General features: G+C 55.6%; 1 non-coding gene across 1 annotated transcript; it reads left to right on the forward strand.

Annotated features, from left to right (window-relative positions):
• Positions 1–19,010: 19,010 nt before the first annotated feature.
• LOC113878674 lies at positions 19,011–19,130 on the forward strand. Its single transcript, XR_003507094.1, has one exon. It is a non-coding gene; the product is annotated as a small nucleolar RNA SNORA26 (small nucleolar RNA).
• The last annotated feature ends 937 nt before the right edge of the window (positions 19,131–20,067 follow it).

Genomic DNA, 20,067 nt, shown 5'->3' on the forward strand with positions numbered 1-20,067 from the left:
TCCCTTCCTGTTTTTTATGAGCTAGATGTTGCTACTCTTTACCTTTTTCCCCTCTGTGGGATCTTGTCCTTGCTGACTGGTGTGAGCTTTGGTCAACGTGGGAAGAAGGCGTTTCCTACATGAGTTACAAATGTCTTTTCTCAGTTGGCCATTGTTCTTCCAACCTTGTTTACAGTGTTTTTTCCCCAAACAAATGATTTCCCCTAGGTCACATTCGCTAAAATTTTTCTCGTATGAGTCTGGGCATCAGGGAGTTTGAAGAAGGGCTCACTTTGGTGGTGATGTGAAAGCTGGAAGGGGGCCAAAGGCCGGCCCCCAGGCTGAAAGGATGGCCTGGGAGAGAGATGAGGAGGGTGAGATGGGACACAGTGGCTGAAAAGGAGATGGGGCTGAGTGGGGGAGGCATGGAGATGACTCTGCATTTTCGGGTTGAGCAGATGGGTGGTAATGATGCCACTGACTCTGTCAGAGAAGCCAGACAGAAAAGTAGGGCTCAGAGGAAGAAAACAATTCTCCTCGGAGTACTTACCACCCTGCATGGTCACATCTATTTCCTGTCTCCTCCTCTAGACTCAGGCAGGGACCCTGTGTCCTCCTCTCTGTCCCCAAAAACGGACATAGCAAATGATGCTTGATAACTGCAGAAATGAATGAATATGTGAATGACCTGAGCTCGAGGTGCCTCTGCTTGAGTGGACATGCCAGGGGGTGAAAGGAGGCGCACCACCACCACCAAGGGACTGATGGGTTGCCCCCTCGTCTGAGCCAGCCGGACCTGGCTGTGTCCACTCACCAGCCACACACAAGCCTGTCACGCTTTGCGGCAGAAGATAAGGGCTGCATTTGGTTCTGAGAATTCTAGCATCCACAGGTTTGCTGGATGTGGCCGCAGGGGGAGCCTGTTGGGCACCAGGTGAGGAAATCTTCCATCTAGAGGCAAGTGAGGGAAGCGCAGAGACTCCAGAGGCAGAGCCCTGGGACTGACTCCCTGGAGAACCTTCTAGAAAAGCTGGCTGGCCTGAAGGAAGACTTCCTGGGCAGGCTGGGAGACCAAGTTGCCTTTCTGGATTGATTCCAAGGTCGCCACCTGGAGACAAGAGATGTAAACACTGACGAGACAGCACCTGGCCAGGGAGCTGGGGACTTGTGGGGCTCCCACCTCACGTGGTTGTCTCTTCTCACCCCTCTGCTCCGTACCCCTAAGAGGGAAGCCAGAATGCTTCCGTTAGGACTACAGACCCCGGCGCTTTCCAAGAATGATCCGATCCTGGTTAAACCCGAGGCTCAATAGCCCGTCCACTGGAGCCTCAAATCTATAGCAGGAGCGCCCTCTGCTGGCTACCCTGGGTCGCTCATCTCTGCCGTACAGTCCCAAAAGGTGCTTGCTGCCTGCAATTGCGGAAAAGACCATGAAACTCAAGACATCCTCTACCTGCACTTCACACCCGGCGCCTTCTCCAGGGACCTGGCCCCTCCTCACCATCTTCAGCTCCTCCTCCTCTAGTCCCACGAACCCCATAGAACCAGGGGCCCAGGCTGGGCCACTGTATCCCTTCCAGGCCAGTGGACACGAAATTCCTTGCTGAAGCTGAACTGTCCATTTCACTCTGCCTGTCCCTGAGTTCTTCATCTCCAAAAATTCCTTCTCTGCCTCAGGCACAAAGCTCTCCTCTCTTCCCTACACCTTCAGTTCAGTTCAGTTCAGTCGCTCAGTCGTGTCCGACTCTTTGCGACCCCATGAATCGCAGCACACCAGGCCTCCCTGTCCATCACCAACTCCTGGAGTTTACTCAGACTCACATCCATCAAGTCAGTGATACCATCCAGCCATCTCATCCTCTGTCGTCCCCTTCTCCTCCTGCTCCCAATCCTTCCCAGCATCAGAGTCTTTTCCAATGAGTCAACTCTTTGCATGAGGTGGCCAAAGTACTGGAGTTTCAGCTTTAGCATCATTTCTTCCAAAGAAATCCCAGGGCTGATCTTCAGAATGGACTAGTTGGATCTTCTTACAGTCCAAGGGACTCTCAAGAGTCTTCTCCAACACCACAGTTCAAAAACATCAATTCTTCAGCGCTCAGCTTTATTCACAGTCCAACTCTCACATCCCTCCACCTTAGGTTGTTCTATTAAATGGCTCACCCCAAAGTTACTCCTTGTCCAGACTCCCCCAGCCAAGTGAGAGGGTCCCTGAAGCAGGGCACTGTCCCCTCAGAAGGGACTACCCACTTCCTGCCTCTAGCTCCCTGGAGACAGCAGCTGCTGTGGGCTGGCTCCTGCTGAAGCGCCCCACACGGCATATGGCACCTGCTCCGTTCACAATAGGTTGACCCCGTGCAAAGCTTTGAGTGCCTGGTGTGTGCATCTGTGCCTGGACGGGTCCTGCGCGTGCGAACACAGCGAGTGTGTGCACCTCCGTGGGGTCTGCAGGGTGGCCTGTCTGGGACTCCAACCCGGGCTGCGGCGGCGCGGAGCAGGGGGAGGCCGATGTCCCTAGCCGCCAGGGGGCAGCACTGAGCCGCTCTGGCCCTGCCAGAAACTTGATGGTGAGAAGAGGCCTGTGTCTCCAGCCAAGGAATAATAACCCAAAATCCACGGTGCGGGTCGGGGTGGGACCGGAGAGACTGCCATCACTGTTTCTAAACTCAGGTGGTGGATTCACAGGTGTTTATTGCCTTAATTTTTTTTTTTTTTTTGCTTTGATTTTTAAATCCTACCTATGTCTTATAGATTATATTTTGAATCTATTTGGTAGTATTTTTTTTTTCTTTTTAGTAAAGACTGGCCTCTGAGCTCTCTCTAGAAGAGGGGAAGACGCCCTGCCCTCTCTGAGTCAACTTCGGAGGCAAACTTGAGCCAGGCAGCTCTTGGGGTTTCCCCAGACTCCTGGGAGGGTTCCCTGGGGTTGACCTCCACCCTGGGCAAGAGGAGCCAAGCTTCTCCCACCAACCACCCTAGATCCCCTGCCACCATCCTCCGAGATAAACTGCACACTCACACACGGTTCACACGCACATTCACACACCCGTATCACAGGCTCAGACTGACACACATAGACTGACATAGTCACAAGCTCACGCACTCACACATTTACACTCTCCCACATATTCACTCTCCCACTCACACAACTTCACACCACAGAGTCACACGCTCACACATGTTCGTAAACTCCTACACACTCAGGCACATCCACAGACACACACCCAGGCTCCCACCTTCACACATTACCCACAGCTTTCACATAGTCACACTCACACCTCTAGACTCACACATTCATGATCCACAGATGCACATGAACTCACACACTCATAGATCCATACACACTCACACACAATATATACACATTCATAGACCCCACACTTTTAATCAGCTCACATGCACATTCACAGACTCACATGCATTCACACTCACAGACTTACACACCCTCATGCCAACACACCCATGCACACTCACTCACATCCACACTCTCACTCATGCATACAGACTCTCCCAGCCTCACACACTGATTCACATTCACTACTTACGCTCACATTTTTACCCACTTGTGGACACACTCATGTACGCTTTCACACTTGTGCACACTCACACAGCCTCTCTCTGCTTGTACTGTATTCACCCACTCACATAAAGCAGTCATTGCCAGGCACACTGCCCATTAACCTTGAGTCCCCACCCTGGGTGGGATCAGGAGCTTGCACCTTGATCTCAAGAGAGATTTCTGGAATCTTCCCAGGAGGCCCCAGTCACGTGGTAGAGGGATGTTTCCCCTCAGACTGGAGGGAGCAGAAGCAGGGCTTGGTGACAGCCCTTTGCAAGTCCGAGGGCCTCAGAGGACTTCCCCAAGCTGCCTGCACCCTTCAGTATCCACTCTCTACCCCCTCACCCCCGTGAGAGAGGGCCTGGGGACATGCCAGGGGCCACATGTGACAGCGTATTCCCCTGGTCTCAGGGAACTCTGTCCCGAGGGAGACACTGGACATCACAGGCTGGCTGAGCAGCTGGGGCTGTGGACACACCTCAGAGGGGCCTCCCATCGGCCCAAGAGGCAGGACAGCCGGGGGAGGGGTCTGAGCAGGGACTTGTCTACATGAGGGTCATAGGTAGACATTGGCCTTCCCAGGAGATGACTGGCACACGCAAAGGCCAGGACACACGGGGGCCTCGTACCCTCAGGGAAGTGAGATGTCCTAGATGGAGGGAGTCAGCTGGGGAGGCAGAGATGGGAGCTGAGCTTGGAGATGCTGGCAGGGGCCCACAAGGAACAGGCCGATGTGCCCTGCTGGGGAGCATGGCCACAGGGTGTCCTGATCAGCCGTGCAGGACAGGCGAGGACAAGGCCACTCCACAGAGGCTGACAGTATGTCCAGAAGCTCCGGGAGTGGCTGGTGCCCTCAGCCCCCATTCCAGCAGCAGAGCGGCGCGGAAACCCCATCCAGGGACTTCCCTGATAGCCCAGTGGCTAAGACTCCGAGCTTCCAATGCAGGGGGCGAGGGTGTAATCCCTGGTCAGGGAACCAAGATCCCACGTGCCGTATGGCCCAGCCAAAACAGTTTTTGAAAAAGAAACTCGATCCACTGGCTCAGGGAAGCCTCCACAGGTCGACTGTGCTTTTCTAAGTCATCACAACACATCCCCCGTGAGTGACAAGTCTGTCCGTCAGAGGGTCAGAAACAAACCCTCCAACCAAAAACCCAGGAACCTTCAGGAGCAGTTCAGCTTCTCCTAAGCAGCCTGGAGTCGGGGGTGTGGGGGCACCCCATGGGGGGAACAGAGGCTGGGGGCCAGCAGAGCAGAGCTGGGGACAGCACGGGGAAGGCACGGGGTCCCGGCTCCCCAGCTCATGCCCATTCCTGCATGAGGGAGGGTGGGGCTACTCCAGGCCGCACATTCCAGCTGATGCCGCACCCTCCCAACCTGTTCTCACCTGTTCCCATGACTTCCCAGGCTGCGCTGGGGCCCAGTTCTCAGTGCCAACTCCCAGAATCCTTCAGGGCTCAGAATCCAACTAGAGGGACCCTGGTCTGAATGTGCACAAGTCCACCACCACTGGGACAACTGCCTCCCCCTGATACAAACACATGCACACACATGCATGCACACATGTGCACACACTCATACACTGAACCATCCTTAGCTCAAAGACACCAGGACTCAGAGTGGCTTCCAGGAACTGAGGTACTTCTTTCCACTGCAAACAGCACCCTATTCTTACCCTGGGGCAAAGTGCTGCCCTCCGGCCACAAGGCCCTGGGCAGGGGAGGAAGAAAAGCAGCTGAAGTCCCTAGAGGGTCCCCAGGAATAGAGGCACCCAGAAAGCCAGCCCTAGGGCTCAGCCGAAGGCAGCTGGAAAGGCGAGTCCTGAGAGGTGCTCGGCGATGGGCTAGCTAGGGAGGGGGCTGCATGCGCCCACCTGCTCTCCCTCCCACGGCCCAGCCCCTGGCGGCCTGGCACTCAGCCTGCTGCCTCTCTGGGGGCACGGTTGACATCTCATCTCGTCCCCTGCCTCTCCTCCCACAGCCCTGGTGTCACCCTCCCCGGCCTTTCGTGCAGGACAGAATTCCCACGCCCACCCTGGGCCCAGGGCCAGAGCTGTTGGTTCCCACCAAAGCCTGGGAAGTGGTTTCTGCAGCCCAAGCTACACCGGGCCTGCCCGGGAAACAGCCCGGCCCTGCTTGCTGCAGGGACATGACGGAGGGCGCCAGCCCAGTCCCCACGGAACTGCTGAGGCCGCAGAACTGGGTGACGGGCAGGCCGCCATTCGCCGGAGTGCATGAAACTCTAGCTCTACCAGCCGCCCTCAAAGGAGACGGGGCAACTACGGTCAGGGTCCCCAGATCCCAGACTTAAGGTTATCTCTGCCAGCCCCAGCCAGGAGCCAGGCCTGACCCGCAGAGGTTGATGGGAAGCTGCAGAGCTTGGGGGGAGGGTCCCCCACGCAGAAGGGGTAGGGTCCCAGGATAGCCCATCTCGGGTCTCAGTCTCAAGGTCACAGTTCACCCACCAAGAGCCCAGGGGCCTCGATAGAGTAGGGGGCTCTGTCTTCCTGTGACAGGAGAAGCCAGAGAGAGGAAATGGACTGTGGGAGCATCTCACAGAGAGTGACCTTGACCGACCCCCACATGAATCCCTCTCAGCCCCCTGTCATGCAGAGAGCCCAGCCAGGCTGTGGAGGAAACAGGGAAAGTGGCAAGCTGTTGGCAGGCCCCAGAGGCAGCCCCCATGGGCACAGGGCCCCACTCTGAGCCTCTGCCCCAGGCCCCACCTGGCACCCAGGTCTCCAAGCTGGTGAGGACAAAGACCTCCTCCAGAGACTGGGGGGCTACAAACAGGAAGTGCCCCCCCACCCACTGCCTCCTGGCCTTGAAGGGGCCCTCACCACCTCCCCAGCTGTCAGAACACCCTTTGCTCTTCCCTCCAGTGCTTGCTGAGCCATGAGAGAGCCAAGGCCCAAACCACACACCGGTGTGAGCCTCAGCCTCCAGCTCTCCAAGCGCAGAGGCCAAGGGGGGCGTGAGGAGGGGCAAGCAGTGGGCACCCCAGCTGCCAAGGCCATGGTGGGGGCTGGGGCTCCAGCAGGCTTCCCCCAAGCCAGCCTGCACCCCTCCCAGCAGGGATATGCAAGGCAAGCAGTTCCCACGCCCCATTCTAGGCGGCTGCCAGGCAGGGTCCATACAAGGCCAAGGCCGCAGCGCTGAGCTGGCAGGCGGGGGCCGGGGCAGGGCCCAGAACACCTGGCTTGGCCAAACCCCGACGCACCCTGCTTGTGAGGAATGTGGACACCGCCCGGGCTGGCCCTGGGAAACCTGCCACCCCCCTGGCTCCCGCCCGGCCCTGACTAAGCCTGGGTGGGCCGTGGGCCGGGAAGATACAGTCTCAGCAGGAACCAGGCTCTCCGGCCCCACCCTTCCCTCCCCTGGCCCACCGGGGACTGAAGCAAGGGACAGGGCCTGAGAGAGGGGTGGAGAGCTGGGATAGCACCCACCGGGCCTCGGGACGAGGGGGACAGCAGGGACACCGTGGGACTTCCCCTCCCGGCTCTGCCCGTGGTCTGCCCACACCAGATTCCCCCAAGATGTCCGAGAGCTGGGCACTCTAAAAACAACAGTCTGGCCCGTAGGACCCAAGCCCTCTAGCATGGCCCCCTCGTGTCACTGAGCCTCAGTCTCCACGTCCACAGAAGGGGGCCAGGGCTGGTTACTCCCCCACAGGGCCGGGCAGAGGTCGGGGGAGAAGCTTCTGCTCAACCTGCAGGCATTGGAAAAGCAGTTTCAATTAAGCACAACTTTGACCAGGCCTGGTAACCAGGGGAAGGGCTCACCAGCTCTGGGAAGGTGCCCCAACCCAGGGAGGGGAAGCAAGAAGAGCCCCAGATTCCATCACTCCCTGAGTGTCAGAGGCATTTACCAAGGAGGCCTCGTGAGGTCCATGCTTCGAGCTGAGAGACTCCATCCATTCTCTGTCACCCAACATGGATGTTCCCAAATTCCCCAGAACAGAAGCTGGGCCCCCCGTCTCAGACCAGGCGCCCTCAAGGGCTGGGGCCTTGTTTCTCCCCTAACTGGGGGCTCCCCGGGGCGGACACCCTGTCTGCCTCTATCAGCCCACAGTCCCAAGCCCTGGGCCATGGAAACCAAAAGCCAGTGAAGTCCAGAAAAGCTGTCCTTCCCTCTTCAGTACCACCCAACTTCCTAGGTCCTGATCCCCTCTGCTCACCCAGTCGCCCCCAAACACGATGCTAGAACAGCCTCCCAGTGCCCCCTGCCCCAGCCTTGGGGGCTGGTGAACTTCCCATCCATCCCCTGCCAAGAAAGACGCCCTGCTGCCCTCCTCCCTACCAGGACAGAAGGGCCTTCTCATAACCACCCCCCTGAAACCTTCCCACAGCCCAGCTGGCCCAGGAGGGCTTTCTTGCTCAGACCCACACTCTTAAGAGTCCCTTGGACAGCAAAGAGATCAAACCAGTCAATCCTAAAGGAACTCAGTCCTGAATATTCATTGGAAGGACTGACGCTGAAGCTGAAAGCTCCAATACTTTGGCCACCTGATGGGAAGAGCTGATTCACTGGAAAAGACCCTGATGCTGCGAAAGATTGAAGGCAGGAGGAGAAGGGGACGACAGAGGATGAGAAAGTTGGATGGCATCACCGACTCGATGGACATGCGTTTGAGCAAGCTCTGGGAGATGGTGAAGGACATGGGAAGCCTGGAGCACTGCATGCAGTCCACGGGGTCACAAAGAGTCAGACCCGACTTAGTGACTGAACAATAACACTTTTTGCTGTGATCCACCTGGCCCGTTTCCGCGTTCTGCTTGCTACCAAGTCTAAGGGGCTGGGGCCACACCATCCAAGGCTGCTGGGCAACAGCCCTGGCTCCCCTGAACTTGAGAAGGGAGGGAAGGGTCTCCAGGCTCAGGGGCCCTGCTGCCCCCTCCCCCTGCCTGTCTTCCCACCTTCCCCCCCACAGGCTTCTCCCCAGCCAGGCATGCAGGCCCAGGTTGGGGTGCGGCCTTGGCAGGACAAAGAGTCTCTATTGTTGGGTGTTGTGCCTCGGTTACCAAGGAGGGAGGCTGGGCTGGCTCCATGCCATGTTTGGGCCCCAGGCTGAACGCGTGGGTGGGGAGGGAAGGCAGAGGATTTGGGGTGTGGAGCTCAGGCCCTGCTCCCAGCGCCTGCGGGCAGGGAGGGCCCGCTGGGACTTGCAGCCACCTGGGCCAATTCAGACTTGCCCGCGCCCTAGCTTTCTGCTGGCTCTGGGACACGCCAGCCAGGTGGAGCCAGCTGGGGGCAGGGCAGGCTCCCCTGCTGCTCAGATGGGAGCAGCACCGCAGACACTGGCATGTCCTGATGCCCAGGACTGACTCTGTACCACCCAGCACTCGGGCCAGCCCTGGGAGAGGGTCTCAGGACTCTGGGTCAAGTCACCACCTCTCTTGGACCTCAGTTTCCCCATCTGTCAGAAGCGGGCCTGAGTTGTCCCTGAGAAGGCTCCCTCGCTCTGTTTGCCCACCAGGAGCTGAGCCGGCTTGAGCCAGGGGTGCAGGAGCAGGGCTGTGGGCAGGGGGCTCACCGCTGGCTGGGAGGCCCTGTTTCCCAGGGCTCCCTGTACAACTGCTTAGGCCACTGCCTGGCCCAGGGCTGGCACCCCCGAGTGCCAGCGGGTGGCTGAGGACAGAAGCCCAGGGCTGTGCTCAGGAGCGCTGTCAGAGGGGAGGGGGCCTCCCTGGCCTCTAGTCCAAGGGCCGGGGCTACCCTTTCTCCCTCTCCCAGCAATGGCCAAGCAACAGCCCAAAGAATCCTGGCCTGACCTTCGGTGACTCCTCCCCAGCCCCTGCCCCGCAGACAAAGGGCAGCTTCGACCATTAGAACGTGGTTGAGCACTGGCCACGTGCTCATCAGGATTTCCGGGGCAGCAGAACGACACATGGTTTTGGAAATCCTGAAACCCATGCTCAGATGCGCATGACTGTGTGCCTGGCTCTGTGCTGGAGGTTGGGAGGCTGGACCGAGGCCCCACAGCCTGGCGCAGGAGACTGTGGGCATCGTGGACAGCCCATAGGGCCAGGGCAGGGCAGGTTTCGGGGGAAGCGGGAGGAGAAGCTGAGGATGGGGAGGGAGGGAAAGGGGCCTAAGGACGTGGATAGACAGCCGTGCCAAAAAGAACACAATGAGTGTGGCATTTGGAGGTGAGGGTGTGAAAGTGAGGCCAGGAGACCAGCAGGCAGGTGAGGAGCCGGTCTCCAAGGGCTTGTGACCAGGCTGAGATACTGAGAGTGGGGGGCATCGCAGGGGGAGGGGAAGGACCTGACCCCAGGAGGGAAGGACCCATGTCCCCACAAGCTGACACCTTCTGGGGGCCCTGACCCAGGCTCTGGACACTCCCCTGCCCCGGAAATCCCAAAACCTAGGCCTTTGCTTTGGATAAACACATGAGCTAATGCCCATCTAATCCAGACCTGCCCTCCAAAGCCTGAAGTTTGCAAAACAGAGAAAAGAGGCTTGTTCATGCAAGTGTGCCAGCTGCTGGGTGCAGTGCTGCTGGGAAGTGGGGGACATACACACAGGGCTGACCTAGCTGGAGGCAGAGGGTCCTGGGCAGGGATACCCACTAGGCTAGAGGGGGAGCCTCACTCAGACACCCCAGGGCTAGGGTCTGGGGTGTGGACGGTGCGGGGGGCTAGGGCCCCAGGGAGTGGAGGCCCCCAGCAGCAGCTGCTCTGCTTTGCTCCTGGCACAAAGAATCCCAAAGAAGCCAGACCTCTGCCCACTTAGGAAGCTGGAACTTAGGATTTGACTGAAAGGCCCCCGATCTTTTAAATGTAGAAACTATTCCAAAATAACATTCTGGGCAGATCAAACACAGCATGGATGTGAGAGAGTTCCAGGGGCCTGAAGGACAATAGAACCCAATGGCCTCCTTGACCAAGGAGTCCACTGAGGCCCAGAGAGGGAACGGGCCTGCAGACAAGGATCAAGTTGGGCCAAACCCAGGCCCCTGACTCTCCCAAGCTCACCCTGGCACCCCCAGCCACCTCCCAGGAACAGCAGCACAGACCTTCCCACCACTCACCTCCCCCACCACACAGACCCCATGCCCCTGAGGGGGAGGAGCTGTGCCCCTCACTAACCACCCCCGAGCCGGCCTTGGCACCCTGCCCTGCTGGGTCCCAAGGCGTCCCATACTCTTCAGACCTCAGAGCTGCAGAATTGTTCTCCCACCTATAGACAAGGGAAACTGAAGCCAGAGAGGCCAGACCACTGCCCAGGTTTCCTCAATGACAAGTCCCAGGCAGTAGGGAGGAGGCTCTATGGCAGCCTGCAGGAACCTGTAACTTGGGCCCCACGGGGAGGGCTGACTTGCAGGGTGGGGAGAGCAGGGGTGAGTCAGAGGCAGCGCTGGGCAGGTTCAGAGTGGCCCGAGCACAGTACCAAGTCCAGAGAAATCAGAGACTCCCTGTGCCTGAAACGGGGGTTCCGCAGGGGCCTGGACACCCTGAAGGCGAGGCGTGAGCATACCAGACCGGAGGAGGTGCCGACTCCGGCTAGTGGGAGCAGCAGCAAGTGGGGTGCTGAGGACCAGAATGTCAGCGGCCCCCCACACCAGAGACCCCTCTCTCCCTTGTGGCACTTTCTGCCCTCCCCACCCTTAGCCCACTTCTAACCCTGGGCCACAGCCAGCTGTGTTAATGCTGGCCTTCTTGGGGGGCAGCAGTAAGAAGAAACACACCCCACACACATTGTCTGGTGCCCTAGGGCCTCGGAGGTCACCCCAAGGACGATGAGGAGTCAAGTTCATGCCGAGATGCTCAGCGCCTGCTCTGTGCAGGTCCCAGGCCAGGAGACACGGATGCATGGCCATGGGCCTGATGTCAGGGAGCCCCAGCCCACAGGGAGAGTGGAAACCAAAACCCCACGGAGCAGCCAGGGCCTTATCAGCTGCCAATGGGAAGAGGAGCATTCCTAGGCTAATATGCACAGGATTCTTCTGGACATTCAATCTGGTCTTTTTCAACTTAATGTACAGGGAAAAAATGCACATACAGAGCAGTTCATAAAATAATCCCTCCATGTGGTATTATTGCACATTAAAATTACCTTGTTAATATATAAAATGCAAAGAGAACTCAATGAAAATTTTCTTTTCTTAAAGACATGTAAAAAGCAAAGTTAGAGGATTTAGAATGCTAGAGATCCCAAAATACAGACTTTCTTTAAAGGCTTTTTTTTTTAATGTGGATCATTTTTTAAGTCCTTGTGGAATTTGTTACACTATCACTTCTGTTTTATCTTTTGGTTTTTTGGCCATGGAGCATGTGGGATCTTAGTTCCTCGACCAGGGATCGAACCCGCACCCCCTGCATTGGAAGGTGAAGTCTTAACCCCTGAACCTCCAGGGAAGACCCTAGACATATTTTTAATATAAATGATCTGAGGGACAGACATAGTGTAGATGCTTGGTCCAAAAAGTGAACTTTTCTAAATTATATTATTGCCATACTTCTTACATGGTAAATGTAAAATAAATATTGAGTAAATCAGTAAAAATTAAAAAAAGTAAAGAAATGAAAGAAAGAAAAATGCATGTACAATCTCTGTGCAGCTCAGTGAATTTTCACAAAGTGAAACCAGCACCCAGATAACAAAACAATTTGAGCATCTCCCAGAGCCCCCCACCCTCCATCCCATGCTCTCTTCCAAGTACTAACCCCCCACCCCGGGTAAGCATTACTAACAGCAGAGACTCATAGGACTGCTTTTGTACTTCATATGATTGGGCTCATAATACAGCTCCCTTTATGTTTTCTTGCTCACTGCTGGAGAGAATCCTGCTGTCTGAACACACATGTGTGGGACTGTGACGGAGCATGGGAACGGGCATTCAAAGTGGGGGAACCTGGTGGGGAGGCGGGGTGAAGGTAAGGAGGTGAGCAACAGCCCTGGGGGAATTTGAGGGGGAGGATGAAGGCAGGGAGGTGAGAAACAGCCCGGCCCCCAGGCTTGCTCCCACAGCAAGTGTCCAGAGCTTGGAGAAACTCACAGGCAACCCTGTCTGATCCAAAGAGGGTCAGTGCTTTATGCCAGACCTGCTCCCAGGATGTGCCTCAGACAGGAGCTAGGCATGGGTCTGCAGCCCAGGGCCTCCCCAGCATCCTGGCCCTGTGTCCTGTCCACTGCTCCAGATTCCAGCCTGCTCCAACCCCACCTACCCTCGCCCCCCACTCCTCCACCGTGTAATCTGCAAGACGAAAGGCACCAGAGACAAGATAATCACATGCAAGTAATATGCAAACGAACTAGACTCCCTGTATCTACCTGGACAGTGACCAACAGGAGAGCCAGACCTCCAAACTCCAAGTGGACAGACCAACCCCTACCACTGACTCAGTCTTCCCACTAGCTCCTAGGATACACAAGCCCCACCCCCAAACCTTTACCCCAAAGCTCCAGTCTCCTGCTCTTCTCTTCACCTCCTAACTCAACTCTGAGTCATGGGGGACTGCAGTATGGTGGCCCTGAGGTGGGCTCAGCCCCTGCCTTCCAGGACACAAACACAACCAAGAACTGGCCTCGGGACAGCGATTCTCAGCCTTGAAATCACCTGGAGACTGGGGAACTCAGCAGTTCTGGGTGTGGCCCGAGACTCTGCATTTCTGGCCAGCTCCCAGGGGATGCTGAAGCTCCTGGTCCCAAGACACACTGCAAACAGCCAGTGGCATAGAAGTGTGTGCCATGCTGCCCCCAGGAACACAAAGCAGGGCTCAGAGAAACGCAGGCAGGAGAGCAGTTAGGAAGCAGCAGGCCAGGACCAAATCTCAGCCCTGACCTGACTTTCGGTGAGCACATGTCTCCCCATCCCAGAGCTCAAGGTCCTGAGCTGAAAGGTGCCCACATATAACAACTGACGGGACTTGCCTGGTGGTCCAGTGGTTAAGACTCCACACTTCCAAGGCAGGGGACCAGGTTCAAGTCCTGGTCAGGGAACTAAAAGCCCATATACAGCAACTAGAGAAGCTGTGTGCCCCCAAGAAAAGCCCACTCACTGCAACGAGGTCTAATAAATAGAACAATTGCCACCACCCCACCAGGTTCCCGAGGCTTCAGTGAGACAGGACTTGTTCCTGAAGCCTGGCACATTGCAAGTGCTTGATAACTGGAGACATTTAAAAAAATATACAAGGTTGACTAGGAAAGTGTCCAGGAAAGCTTTTGGGGGTGAAGGAAATATTCTCTATCTTGATAGGGTGGTGGCCCCTTGGGTAAATGCATTTATCAAAACTCATTAACTCTGCACTTAAGATGGGTGAATACTTCAGTACCTCAATTAAAGTTGAATTTTTACAGAGAGCAATGAGATTGGGCCTTGTAAGGTGATAAAGACAGAGATTTCATTAGAAGGAGGCAACTGCCCAGGTAGAGGCATGGAGGTGGGGAAAATGCAGCCAGGGCCACAGGGAGGAGGGGAGAAGAGGGATCCCCTTAACCGACCGCTTCTGCGAGTGGTTTAGGAGACCCAGGACCAAAACCGGGAGGAGAGTGTCCTGCCAAGTCCTCCCAGGGCTGCTGAGCACCCACTGTATGCCAGGCACTGGTTTGGGACTTTACCTAGATCAGGGGTCACCCTGCCCAAGAGCTAAGAATGGTTTTTTACATTTTTCAGACTTTTTTTTTTTTTCAATAAAAGAACAACATATGAAAAGTGGATGAAATTCAAATTTTAATGTCCACAAGTATTTATTGGAACACGGCCACACCCATTTGTTCAAGGGTTATTTCACACTTGGAGACCAGAATTGAGTGATTATGGAAGAGACCAGATAGCCAGTAAAACCTAAAAAAAAGTTTACTTCTTAAGCCTATAAGGTAGAGGTTGCTGCTGCTGCTGCTGCTAAGTCACTTCAGTCGTGTCCGACTCTGTGCGACCCCATAGACGGGAGCCCACCAGGCTCCCCTGTCCCTGGGATTCTCCAGGCAAGAACACTGGAGTGGGTTGCCATTTCCTTCTCCAATACTGCACTATACGAAAGAGAAAGAACGAAGGTGCCACACAGCCTTCCTTCCTCCTTTGCTAAGCTTCTGACCTACGCCATCTCCAGGCAGGGCTGACCCCGTCTCCCTAGCCCTACTTAGTAAACCCGACCCTCCGCATCCGAGCACCCAGTAGAGCCTCAGCGCCCCTGCGGGCGGTCGGGGATGGGACGGAGCAAGCTGAGCCCCGACCTTTGTCGTCTACCGCCACCTGCTGGCCGTCTTTGGACGTGCATACAAGGGGTGGGGTCCGAGGGAGGGCGGGGCCGTGCGGACTCATGGCAACGAGCGAGGCCAGCCCGCAAACTCTTCCAGGCCGACTGAAGTCTTCAAACTTGTGTCCACTGACAACGTTTCAGGTCGTCCCTGATTATTTGATGGGTGAGAATACATATGGCAGTGCCCAACAGGGTGTCCAGATGCTTAAAAAACGTTAGGTGTTAATTGTGTCTTTGAGACTCGGGGATGGGGGACGGGCGTTGGGGGGAAGGGGGTGTGCCCTGAGCAAGGAACAAGAGCTGCACCCAGAGGGTGGCTGGAAGATACTTGAAAGATCATCAACTGACCCAAATCTCCTGACCATGCATTGGGCTTTGCTTGTTTGTTTCATTCTTTCTTACCTTCATTCATTCTTCATTAATTCTTTCAAGAAACCTTTCTTGAGCACCAAAGGAGGCACCCCGCTGCACTGAGAACAAGACATTCTGTCAGGTATATCTGACAGTCCAGCGGGGACGAGTATTACCCGTTAATTTCTGTAAGGCATGCGTGCTAAGTGCTAAGTCACTTCAGTCGTGTCTGACTCTGCAACCCTATAGCTGTAGCCCACCAGGCTCCTCTGTCCAGGCAAGAATACTGGAGTGGGTTGCCATTTCCCCCTCCAGGAGATCATCCCAACCCAGGTACTGAACCTGCATCTCTTGTGTCTCCTGCATTGGCAGGCATATTCTTTACTACTGAGCTACCTGGGAAAGATCAGTAAGGCATGAAGAGGCATATTTAGGGGGAATGGAGAAGCTTAAACCAGCAGAGCAGCACTCAATGCATTGGGGAAGGCTTGGAACGGCCTGAAGGTGGGTGAGTTAGCCAGACAAGAGGGAGTGTGCATGTGCAAAGGCCCAGAGGTGTGTGTGCCCAACAAGTTGCTGAAGGAAGGCCGGAAAGGCAGGAACACAGAGAACAGCCGGGAGAGGAGGCAAGACGAGGCTGGAGGGAGAAGGGAACTGTGCCAGGCTGAGCCTCCAATGCTGTGTGAATGTGCCGGGGGCTGCCGGCAGCCCCTGCAAGGCCCGCAAAGAGGCAAATCACTTCTGCTCCTCAGGTTCACCCTTCCATGACTGGGCAGTTCTGATTGCTGCAAAGTCATTCATTCTGGGATGAATCAGCCAGCTGTATGCTCCCCAGCCCACAGGCTCCTGTCCTGCTCAGGCCATGCATAGGCGGAGCCCCCAGAACAGCCTCTCACCCGCTCACACCCTCACTGGCTCTTCCCTGAGGGAGGCAGCCTCACAGGGCAGGTGCGGAAGGCTCCAGGTGCAAACCCCAGCTCGTCCCCTTAAAGGCTGTGTGACTTTGGGCACCTTACCTAACCTCTCTGAACCTCAATTCTCTCCTCTGTGTAAGAGGCATAACCTTGCTCACCTCGGAGTGGGCGCACTTACAGGAATGGAGGCAGGACGTGCTCCCCGTCCCGGGCGCTCCCCAAGCGCCCCGGGCTGACCTGTGACATGGGTGGTTGGCGTTGGTCATCAGGGCACACTCCTTGTTTGCCACTTCACTCCGACTACAGTGCCTGCCACTCAGTGGGTGTGCAATAGTGTGAACTGAATAAATAAATGAGTGAATGAATGATTACTGATTACAGGCAAACCCACAATTGCCACTTGGGACATAAGCCAGCACAATTACAAATGGTAACAATGCCCACAGCTCCCCAGCTTAGCCAGCAGTACCCTCACTCCCATCACATCCCAGGTGAGGGTTGCAGTTGTTGTTCAGTCACTTAGTCGTGTCCGACTCTTTGTGACCCCATGGACGGCAGCATGCCAGGCTTCACGTGCAGAGGCCCAGGAGACATCCATTAGGAAATCAGTCCTGAATATTCATTGGAAGGACTGACGCTGAAGCTGAAACCCCAATACTTCGGCCACCTGACGTGAAGAACTGACTGATTGGAAAAGACCTTGATGCTGGGAAAGTCTAAAGGCAAGAGAAGGGGATGACAGAGGATGAGATGGTTGGATGGCATCCCCGACTCGACGGACATGAGTTTGAGCAAGCTCCGGGAGTTGGTGATGAACAGGGAAGCCTGGCGTGCTGCAGTCGCAGAGTCGGACACAACTGAGCGACTGAACTGAACTGAACTACGAAGCTGGAGGAAGCTCAAGGCTGGGCTCCGCGTGCTCGCGGCGCCCTCTGCTGGGCAGACCCGTCGTTGCGTGCCCCGGGAAGAGGTGGAAGGACACGCAGTCCCTACCCAACCCAGCTCTGCCTGAGAACTGCTGGGGGTAATCCCGCCCCTTTACCACACAACTCCTCGCCCCAGGGAAGCCCCAGGCTGTCCCTGACCCTCTCCAGACATCTTTGCCCTTCCCCTCAGGCAGACCCATTTCAGACATCCCTAAACTACACTGTCCTGCCCTTGCTTTCTCAGTTGGTCTCAGTGGTCAAATGTTGGAGCGGAAAGGACTCCCATCAGTTCAGTTCATTCAGTTCAGTTGCTCAGTCGTGTCGCACTCTTTGCGACCCCATGAATTGCAGCACGCCAGGCCTCCCTGTCCATCACCAACTCCCGGAGTTCACTCAAACTCACGTCCATCGAGTCGGTGATGCCATCCAGCCATCTCATCCTCTGTCGTCCCCTTCTCCTCCTACCCCCAATCCCTCCCAGCATCAGAGTCTTTTCCAATGAGTCCAGTAATAAACAGCAACAGCAATGAGGTCTTCCCTGGCTGTCCAGCAGTTAATACTCTGCCTTTCAATGCGGGGGCGGGGGTGGGATCCCTGGTGGGGGAACTAAGGTCCCACAAGCCTTGAGTGCAGCCAAAAGTTTAAAATAAAGTCCCCTCTGTTCCAACATCGTCCCTCTTCTGGCATCTTGCCCCTCTTCTGGGCCACACAGAATCAAGAAAAGCGGAGAATGTGGTGACTGTCAGATAATTAGTGCAATCATCATTTCACCTTCCGAAAAATTGGGGCAAGGGGTCTGAGAGAGAGCCGAAAGTGGAGTCTCCGTGGCCATTTGCCGCGAGCTGGACTTTGTGATCAGTTCGTTCCTAGTACACAGACACTTGCCCGAGGCCGCAGTGCAGACCTAGGACCAAACCTACCACTCCCTCCCCGGTGCTCCTTCCATCCTACCTGGGTCTCCCTTGGAAAACGGACCTTGGGAGGGGGAGGTACAGGAAACCCAGGCACACCCTCCCTATAGGCCTCCCACCGGTGCCCCCACCCCAGAACAGACGCCCCAAGTCCTAGAGAGACGACTCTCCTCCACACACTTCGAGGGAACCGGGTTACTTTTTAGGGCCTTGAGTGCAGGGAAGACCGGGGAACATGGGAGGGGAGGGAGCCTCACCTGTTCTGAAGCCTGGTCTATGTTGCCATCTTGTGTCCATAGAAGGAAGTGCGCCCGTTCCGCCGCTCGGAGCAAGTTCCGGAGTAGACCGGGCTGAGCACTGCGCTCCATCTCCTCCAGACACAGGAAGGAACAAGGTACAGCCCATTATCCTTTACAGTTCATTTACAGCTTACAGTCTGGCCTCGCGGCCTCCAAGTGACGTGACCCAAAACTCAACTCAGCACCGAATACTCACCAAAATAGAAGGTCAGCAAAAGTTTCCAAAAGATAGAGAAGCATCAGGAAAGTGATGTTGAAGCTGGGCAGGTAGGGGCTTCCCTGGTGGCTCAGGTGGTAAAGAATCCGCCTGCAATGCGGAAGACCCAGGTTCGATCCCTGGGTTAGGAAGATCCCCTGGAGGAGGCAACCCACTCCAGTATTCTTGCCTGAAGAATCCCCACAGACAGAGGAGCCTGGCGGGCTACGGTCCATGGGGTCACAGAGTCAAACACAACTGAGCGACTAAGCATAGCACAGCACAGGGACTTCCCTGGTGGCTCAGTGGTAAAGAATCGACCTGCCAGTGCAAGAGCCATGGGTTCCATCCCTGGCGGATCCCACCTGCCACAAGGATTGAGCCTGTGCTCTAGAGCCCGGGAGCCTCAACTACTGAGCCCATGTGCCACAGTCACTGGAATTTGAGCACCTTAGAGCCACTGCAATGAGAAATCTACAAACCACAATTGGAGAGTGGACCCCACTCACCGCAACTAGAGAAAGCCGACACAGCAACGAAGACCCAGTACAGCCAAAAAAATTATAAACAAACAAGAAAACTCTCTGAATTAAAAAAAAAAAAAGAGGTGGGGTGGGCAGGTAGAACTGGAGGCAAGTGAAGATGAAAGAAGGCCCTCCACACCCTTTTCCTGTGCCCTTTTAAGGTTCGCAGTGCCTTAGGAGGCTAACACAGAAGGGTAAAGACAGTCTCCGTAAAATCCAGAGAAGAGACTGTGGAACTCCTCTTTGGATCCTGGCTGGAGTCACAGCTGACGGGGAAAAAAAAGAAGAAGAAGAAGTAGTCACTCCAGATAGAGAGACTAGCCTGAGCAAAGGCACGGAGTCAGGAAAGCATCGTTTCTAAGGAATCCAGTTTGTCCCAAGACTAGGTCAGGGGTTAAGGCGTTAAGGGCAAGATCATTTGGGAGCCTAATGGGCAAGGCTGAGTTTGTACTTAAATCCTTACGCAGTGGTCTTCGAGCAAGGGCAAGCTCCAGCACGTATGTCTCCAGGAAAGAGCAGTATAACTGCAGAGGAGGGGAGTGAACAGGAGAGCTGAAAACGGTTGAAGGACGTGCAGTGCTGAGGGTGGTACCCCTGGGAGCGCTGATGAGCCAGGGCCACCGGGAGAGATGAGGGCTTCAGCTTGAGTTGCTCTCCGTGAACATGTCCTTCACGCAACTAGGAATAATAAATCAGTAAAAATGGAAGCAGTAGCAGTCACGCAGGAGACTACATAGTAAACAAAGCACTTTAACTCATACATGCCTTCGACCAGTGTTTACTGAGCCTACTATGTGTCAGGCCCTGTGCTAAAGGGCTTGCGATCTATCAGTAACTGATGGTTGATTCCAGTGGAGGAGGTGGGCATTAACAGCACTGATAAATAGATAAAATACACCGTGTCCTAGAAGGTGCTAAGGGGAAAAAAAAAAAAGAGCGGTGATGCAGGAAAAGGAGTATGAGAAGAAAGGGTGGAGGGCTGCAGCTTAAAACAGGGTGATCATGTGACTCCCCTAGTGGTCCGCTGGCTAAAACGCAGGGGGCAGGGGTTCGATCCCTGGTCAGGGACTAGATCCCACGTGCCACAACTAAAAGAAGTCACGTGCCACAGCTAAAAAGATACCGCATGCCGCAAGGCAGATGGAAGATCCTGCGTGCTGCAACTGAGGCCTGGCACAGCAAAATAAATAATAATAATAAATAAA

Source organism: Bos indicus x Bos taurus, chromosome 19, assembly GCF_003369695.1.
Source record: "Bos indicus x Bos taurus breed Angus x Brahman F1 hybrid chromosome 19, Bos_hybrid_MaternalHap_v2.0, whole genome shotgun sequence".
Taxonomy (NCBI): Eukaryota; Metazoa; Chordata; class Mammalia; order Artiodactyla; family Bovidae; genus Bos; species Bos indicus x Bos taurus.